The sequence below is a fragment of the Echiichthys vipera genome, assembly GCF_963691815.1.
Source record: "Echiichthys vipera genome assembly, chromosome: 10".
Lineage (NCBI taxonomy): Eukaryota > Metazoa > Chordata > Actinopteri > Perciformes > Trachinidae > Echiichthys > Echiichthys vipera.
This window is the reverse complement of record NC_139835.1, coordinates 17,597,809-17,607,161: the sequence shown is the minus strand read 5'-3', so window position 1 is coordinate 17,607,161 and position 9,353 is coordinate 17,597,809.

The window sequence follows — 9,353 nt, the reverse complement described above, 5'->3', positions numbered from 1 at the left end:
TTGTTTTTCAAAAGAGGTCCCTTCATGTCAGTTGCCTATTGCACATGTTTTACCTGTTCGTTTATTTTATAAATCAGTGTGCATATTGATTAATGCCACCTGGTTTGTTATCATTAACTCTTCCAGACCTGTACTAGGATGCTTACAGAGCACCCAGACAATAGCAGAGAAACAACACAGCAGCATAAAAAGCTAGCAAGCTTGTTAACAATGATATCTTGTTGCAGTTTCTCATTATCTGTTATATATATATATTTATGGATATGTACTCCCGATGAGTGACAGCATTTTCCCTGAATGCACGCAAGTTACATAATAAAATAGAACCTTACTGTATACATACACCAAATCCAGGGGGCCCATAGCCAAATTTGTTTACACATGAAAGCGTCCAGTAAAGCTTCAAACGTGGAAAATGTTCAGATATAGGGGAAATTAGGTCAATTTATGTGTAAAAATAACTCTTAAATAGTATGTCATTTGTAACTGCACTTTGAGGTGTTTATTGGTTGAAAACTTCCTTGAAGCCAAAGTAAAACAGCTTTCTATTCAATATTAAGATTTTTTTGAAGAAGTTGTGAATTTCAGTGACCTTAATGCCAGAGTGTGGATTTGGAATTGACAAATGTATAGTTGTCTCACTGGCCATTGTTAAGTATCACAGTATGTCAAATATTTTCCTAAGTTTTTTAAAACATTTGTAGTTTTTCAGTTTTATCATGTCTGGGTTTATGAACAGTCATTCACCAGTACAAACACAAACATGGCAAATGTGTTTCTCCTGAAAAATGCAACATCGATATTACCAGAAAATGTTACATACCACGTAAAGTGTTGTCACACTAGAATTGAATTATTTCTGTATCCATGATTTTAAGAAGTAATTAGATTCGTTGCAAGGTTTTTGACAATGTGATAAGAAGCTGTAAGTGCCATTAACAAGCGCATATTTCACATGTTTAAGAGGGCGACTGTTCATGAGAGATGTAGGCTATGTTAAAAGGGGGAAATGTTCCACTCAAATTAAGTAGTACTTGTAATCACTCCGACAACAACAGATCTTGCCAGGTACAGGTTTATTTACATTTTTCTTGTCTCCAAAACTGTGCAATAGAGCACAGTGTTACACAAGGCACATGGATAAAGAGTTACATTTGTATGTTTTAAATTGTCATCACAGCTAGAGAGTAAAATGCCTTAGAGAAAGATCTGATATGAGGAAAACAATGACAGCTTTTCAGATAGGGTGTATATTTCAAATGTTATATATGTTATTAAAATAATCATTTATTACTGAGGGTGATGTGATGAAAGGTCTAACAGTCACAACCAACACATGAGCAGAACCTATGATAAGCACATCTAGTCTCACGGTGATGCCAACTCAGCAATCACCTTTTGTTTTTGTTTGTTTATCTGTCAGTATTTCTGTAATTTGGTTTAGAACTGCTTAAGATATTGTTTCCATCCTTATGTAGTTTTATAGTCTGGTATTCTTTATAGCCATTTCTACCTCATTGCTACATATTGTACATGTAGTACTTACAGTATGTCCTGTCATTTTGAATGTCATGCATTTGTGGGTAAAAAAAAAAGTTAAAAAAAAAAAAAAAAAAGTGAACATAAAAAAATAAAAGCTTGCCCTTGAATCTGAGCAGTCTACCTCACAAAGACTGTCTTTACACTGTCAAGTACAAGTCACAGAAAAAATAAGGCACCTTGAGGGCAAATATGAATTCAACCTCCTAATTCTGACTTACAGTTTATTTACAATACCACGTTTCCATAGAATTGCTGTGGGCTGTATTTTACAAGGTCTCCATTGCAGTTCCAATGCATTTCCTAAAAAGTAACAAATTGCTTTAATCCTTTGTGAATTGTTGTAGTGCGCATGTTAACGTGTATGTATGTGCACTTGCAATTCTTCAAGTATGAGGGGATAACATTAAGATATGAAAAAAATCTGAGTTTTTACTTTTCATATTCATGTACAGAGAATAAACTTGCACATAGCTGTACGTATTGTACATTTGCTATTGATATACAGCATACATACAAAAAATGCACCACATACATGTTTATATGTGTGTATGTATTGCCATACCTACAGTACAGTCGATTTAAATGTATTTTAATTTCAAGGTACATAAAGGTTATTGAAATACTGATAAAGATGTTTTCTCTTCTTTTTTCCTGAAAACTGGATGCATTTTGTACCTTTACTTGATTAAATTTCCAATGGTGTGTTTGATTTAAGCCCGTGCTATTTCTGTTTCAAGCAATTTCTTGTGGAAGACCGTGTTAGATCCATGACAACTTAACTCATCATCTCTTTAGTTCAAAAACAATATAGCGAAGGTGATTCAGTTTGAAGCGGTTTACAGAGGACAATTTTTGTCAATACTCTTTCTTACATTGCACTCCTCCCACCAATACACCATTCACGATCTAAAATAATTTATGAAATCCATACTGGCTGTTTTTTTATGGAAATGAAAGGTTATGGTTAACATTCCTCTTTCATGTTAACATTAAGTAGGTGTAATATGCGTGGGAAGTTCTGTGCAAATTAACATAAATGAGAAAAGACCCAGCATATTGTGTCAGTGTTGGTAATTCTCTTTTCTTTTATCATTTGAGTACGTCAGTATTATCTGTGGGTGCAGTTTATCATCAGATTTAACATGTATCTACTATTTCATAATTCTAAACGCAGTGTGAAAAACACTGGTTTTACAGGAAAAAACTGTATGTATTATAACATGTATGCTAATCATTTGGGGAGACATCCATGCTTTCCACTATAAGATTGTAAATAAAACATGTTTTCATTTCCATAGAGCCTTTCTATATAAAGCTGTACATGACAAAAATGAACTAATTTACAAAAGCTAAGGAGTGTGAAAAGGGTAAGTTCATATAAACAGAGTTCTGTCAGTCTGAATACTCTCCCTCACATTCACTTATATGCTTGTCAAGGCGAGAACACAACACTTAAAACATTACGGTCTCTCATGGAGAACTGTCCTTGGATGATGGAATTGTTCACTAGTCTTGTTCAGCATTGCTATTATGCTTCAATACTGAAAACAGGTGATTCAAGTCCAAGTCCAAACATTTCATTTCTAAACGAAACACTCATTACAAGAGACATTTTTAACAATTTTTATATAAAAGAAAAATACAATTTACTCCTCAAATGCAGGTTTAGCCACAGCTATAATCATATTTAGTCACAGCAATAAAGCCAACTTTTTTGTTTAAGGTGAGACACCACAGATGAAAACATCCCTTTTTCATGCATTGGTCCATTTGAGATTCTGCTTCCATAACCTGTCTTCTTTCAGACTAGTGGTAAGGAAACAACCAAAAACAACATTTAGGTGTTTATTTTACTAGTTTGTCTTATTGCGTCTGTAGATTTCTCCCAAATTCACCAAATGTAAGCATTAGATAATGCCTCAGTTGCATATTTAAACACCGCATTTCAGAAAAATTGTTATACAAAAAAAATATTATCTTAATGTAAGTAATCAACTGGGGAAGATTTGATGGTGATATACAAGTGAAACATTTTACCTTATTCATCTTTGGTGTCTCCCCTTGACCATGTTGTGTTCTATTAATTGCGTTCAATCTCTTAAAGAGCTCAAGAACGTCTAAATCAATCCTGAATTAAATGTCAAATAATGTGTATTATCTGCTAAACATGGACTAACACAGCAACTAGGTGCTGAAGTCAGTGCCCACAAGGAGGTAAGTATCTAAACAATTCATACATGTGTGATGACAAGTGAATGCATTTTCCATGCTATGATGTAACACTACATACTGTAGTGTAACTCGATAACACTTTAAAATAAGTCTCTACAGCCGAGCTGCAGAATATTGTTCCTTTTGACAGGTTTAAGTGTGATTGGTGTTTGTTGTTGGATTTGAAGAGCAAAACACCTACCTGCATATGCATGAACATTCTTTGTTTTCATGTTTAGCAGTGTCTATCTTGGGCTGGTGCCATGTCTAGCTGTTATAAGAGAAAGCTATATGCATACATATCCTGCTGTCTCTGAGAGTCTAGCACCAAGCACACCCTTTGTTTCTTTCCACTGAATTTTTAAACAAGAGCCATTTGACCAGCAGGGAGAAAAAAATCAGGACTGATAAGAGGAAAATAAAGTTGAGTCAAACAAATTACACTCAAGTTATTAGTGGCTATTTTGTAAATATCAAAGATCCACTTGTCCCAGTGTTCTCTGCTTCATTTGCATTCTGATGAAACTGGAGTGGATGTGTGTGAACTCGGAGGTTATCTGTGGAGCTGCAGCGCAGAGCAGCCGAATCAGACAGCTTCGCAACCGTATGGCTCAAGAGGATGAGCCACAGACCTCTCTCAAATCACTTCCTTCATAACAATTAAAATATGCAAAGTGATAATTTTCCTTAAGTAGCCTTAAATGTGCAATCTATTTAAATGTGAGGGAAATTGCCTAAAGCTTGCAGTGTGTGTATATGTGGTGGGTGGGGTGGGGTGGGGGATAAATTATGCAAATAACAGAAAGGACTCTTGAAAGCCTAATTTTTCTGCAATAAGCATACTGTTTCATTTAATTTTTTGCCTCTTATTAAAAGTGACAGTTCTTTTGCTCTGCCTGATGGCTATATCTGACACCAGCCCGTGGAGCTGACTGCTAGACTAAATAGTAAAGCATTTTTGTAGCTTTTAGATGATGGTTACATTCACAAAGTAATTATGCACTAGAGAGTCCAGAAATAAGGTTTAATTACACAGTAATCGCTTCTGATGGACACTGGGAAGTGTAAGCACTGCCAGACTGCAATCCATCAATGACAAACCTCTGGCCAGTTTTAATTCCTCCTCATTTGCATCATAACCTCAGCACCAAGTTGCACAAATGCTGTTAAATGTTAATAGGACCTGTCTCTCTACTCAAAATGGATGCTTAAGCCATTTCAATTCTCCCTTTCTCTCTATCTCTTCCTTTCACTCCCTCTCTCTCTCTCTCTCTCAACCTCTCTCTCATAACACACACAAACACTATCTCACACAGTCCATATCTCTTCCCTCTCGCCTCAATTCTCACATTCTCATGAGTCTTCACATAAATAGCCCCTCTTCAGAGGGGAAGCTGAGCACGGGAGACAGTGCACGGTCACTGCTGTGCTAATTGGGAGCAACATGTAAAGTTTTATCTCTTGAGTGCTAACAAACCATACAGACAAGTATAATTCTTTGCCATGTGTTATGTGTATGTGTGGGTGTGTGTGTCTCTGTCTGTGTATGTCTGTGAATACACTCGAGAGAGAGAGAGAGAGAGAGAGAGAGAGAGAGAGAGAGAGAGAGAGAGAGAGAGAGAGAGACACACACACACACACAAACACACACACACACACACACGCACACACACACACACACACACACACACACACACACACACACACACACACACACACACACACACACACACATTCACACAGCTACAGAGCATATAGGTTCAAACCATGTGAGGGAAAGCCCTCAAGTTATACCCAATCCCCATCCTAGGGGACTAGAAATAAATATGTTTTTTATTAATTGAAAATTGTTATTAATGCAGCAGAAACATTTCTGCCCCACTTCAGACTTTTATAAGGTTGATTAGAGCCAGGATATCTCATTATCGTCCTGTCTACTTCATATATTGTAAGTATACTCTTTATTATACACGGGACATCCCGGTGTGCTGCAGTGTGTTTTAAATGCACACAACAGCTTGGGGTGGACATTAGACCCAATGGACCACTTGTGTAAACAGAGTGTGTATATATTGTAATAACATGGAAAACAGCACATTTTGTACTTTACTAATCCCCCTGAAACATCAAATCCACCTTATACTCTTAGATACTTATGATATGACCTTGTTAATCCCCAGACATTCAAAGCAATTTTATCTTGATTTGAAAAAATAATGAGATGTATGGAAACAAAGAAAAAAATATATTCGCAAGTCAAACCATGACCCTTGAATATAATTAGTATGTCTTCAGCATGATGTCCTCTGTTTTTTTTCCGCAAAAAATGTAACCAACCGAAATATTTACTCTGACAGTCATCCAGATTTTAATGTCAACTGTAATTACCAAGAACCATCTTTAACCATTTTAACTTCTCAAATACTTACAATTGAGAACATAAGGCTGTAATTTAAAGTATCCAAAGTAAAACCACTCACAAACTTAACATACGGTTTGGATATAGTTTGAATATAACAGTGCTTCATATTTAATAAACTGATAATATACTTTACATGTAAATAAACTGAAAAGTAACAAGCGTCTCTCTGTGCAATAAATGTAGGGAAGTAAAAAGTACAAATAATTGTTGTGAAGTGGGATTATAAATTAGTATTAAATGGAAGTACTCAATTGCAAGTAGCACAAAATTGTACTTAAAGAGATATGCCTGTCTCCGTGGCGGAAATCTCTGTGTGGAATCTCTTTCGGTAGAGCTTCGTGACACAAAACGTCATGTAACACGCCATTTGGTGGATATCGGGGGTCTCCGATGCTGACTTGTGCCACAAAACAGGCCAAACACAATTTATCTTAACATAATGCCCATTCTGAAACAGACCTTGATTAAAATGGGAAGAGTATCTCTTTAAATACAGAACTTAAACTCACTTTGATTTTCCTTGCAGTGTTACATTGTTGTAATTATGATGAGGATGTCAATATTTGTACGGTTACCTTGAGAACTCAACACACTGCAAATAGACACAAACAAAACATCTTCACCAGCTTGACATGTGCAGCTTGTAGAAAACAACACACAAAAATATCACCTTCACAACAAGCCAAAGCATCAACTTCACAAAAACATCAAGCTGACATCACAGAAAAAACAAAATTGATGGCACATCCTTAAATTAACTAATCTCCAACTGGATGAACTAGTAACTAGTATATAACTTTGCTTAGGCATTACAAATTAGTTTGATCTGACAGTCTAATAATATGCTAAAGGGTAAAGCTAGATTACAGTGCAGCAATCTACAATATCACAATATTAAAATAAGCCAAAAAACTTACATTTAAGGTGATTTTCCAACACCACTGAGGGATAGTTGACTTAAATCGTGGCTTATATCGTGTCCCTTCCTTGTGCGTCACTTTTTAGTTTCAGTTTCCACTTCTTGCAGTTCTTCTACACATGCTGTGCATGTGTCATCAAAATGATGTTTTCGTGTGTTGTGAAGTTGGTGAATGTTTTGTAAATGCTGTACATGTGTTGTCAGTTTGATGAAGGTGTTTCTTTATTTGCCTGTGTTGTGTCTATTTGCAATGTGCTGAGATCTCAGGGACAACGTACATTTTGCTACATACATACATAAAATGTATGATGACCTTGGTTTCCCTTTTAATAGACAGCATTCACAACTTTTTACTTTTCAGCCATCACATATACAGCAAGCTGTCTGACTCGGGGTGTCAAGGTCAACATTGCCACATTCAACAGCCTGAAATAGGCAAAGTGAGGAAGAACTCTGCTGGAATCACCTGTAGTTATAGCCGCGTATATTAGTTTTGCAGCAGCAGGCAAGATGTCCCTCTCTCCGAGCATACAAGCTCGATAACAAGCTGGCCCCCTGCACCAGCGTGATCACGTCTAAATGTCCTCAGGTCAACGCCGTCAACTATCCACTTCCTATGTTTATAGCAAATTCTGGGTTGCACACTGTAATATGGCTTTACAAATGCAGTACACTCCTGTGTGTGATCTCCACCATTCAGATAATTCCTTTTCACATTTTCACAAAGTGGCCAAAGTGGCATGTAGTTACTATTACTGTGTGGCCCTCTTTGAAAAATATAATGATGAGATCACATGCCATTCCTGTAACACCGGGGCCAGTGCTGCAGTATACAGTCAATGCGATAATAGTCAGTACAGAGGGATTTTTCTTCTTCTTTTTTTTTCTCTTCCTCTAATCCACTAACTAATAATATCATATTCTAATTGGTGTCAGTTTTCTTTCTTTTTAGCTGTTGAATAGTCAATCAATGTATTAATTAATGTCTATAAATTAAGGCATAACATCAAAAGTGACCTAAAAGTCTAATTTTTTTTATGAATATCATAATTGCTATCATGTAATCCCTAATTAATTGTAATATTTGGATTTTCGTGTTCTGCAGGTCACCACAAATTTGGTGGAATTTATGAGCTGTATTATAGTTGTATAATTTATTTATTCAAAAGTTGATACTGTTGAAATACCAGCACTGTCACATGGAGGCTTTGACTCGTCAGATTGGTGGATCTCTTTAGTCAGTCTTAACCCCTGTCTGGGAACAAGTGGAGCTAATGGGGAGCAAAGACAGAGGAGTACATGTCCGATAGCCACACATCCTCCAGCCAAGGCAATCATGGGAAACACAGAACGTCACTCTTTCAATTTCATCCTTTCCACTGTGCGAGCCGCCCTCTAAAACGTCATTATCTCCAGCAGATCTGCAGGGTCCTCTGACAGAGCCATGTTATCCAGGCACCGGGGAAATGCAAATTGATTTCATATCAGCCATGGCATTTTTAAGGCCTGCACATGTTACATAGACTGTCATTTCAGGCAGAGATATGAAAATCAGAGGGAAATGTCAAACTGTGGAGGTGCTATATTATATGCTGCATGTTGTTTACCCTGATCACTGGCTCATGGAACAAGATACCTCTTAATGCCACGTTCTCAGTTGACTATTTAAGAGGTCCCTATTATGCATTTGATCTGTTTGAGTATTTTTTTCCCACATCAGAACAACACAACTAACCAGAATATACACAAATAGCATGAACACTGATGTTGAAGAAGTGATTGATTTGAAATGACAACTTTAAAGGGGATGTGATTAAAGCTGCTAAAATAAACATGTTATAATATTAATTAAACAAATAATAATAATAATAAATATTAAATAATAAATATACATGGCTATGTATGTATGAAAGGGGTCGCCTGACTCTGCAGTTTTCCTTCATTTTTAGGATTTTTTTAATGTCTTTCAGCTCGTTGTTTTGGTTTTCTGGTCGGCAACTGAATAACTTTGGTTCAGTCTCACCACTTGCAGAAGGCAACTGTTTTCAACAAAAGTTTCGTAAATCATATTGCATGCTCCCTGTCCAGTATTTAGCTAAAGAGCTGGTTATTTACCTCAGGAGTTGGCAGAGACCAAAAACAGAGCAAAAAGGAGAGGGAATATCTAACATCCATTAGGTGGCTAGAAACACAACTCCAAATGAATGCAATAGTTCGTTGTCTGCTGGATGTGTAAATGTGTGCTAACACATGTTAGAC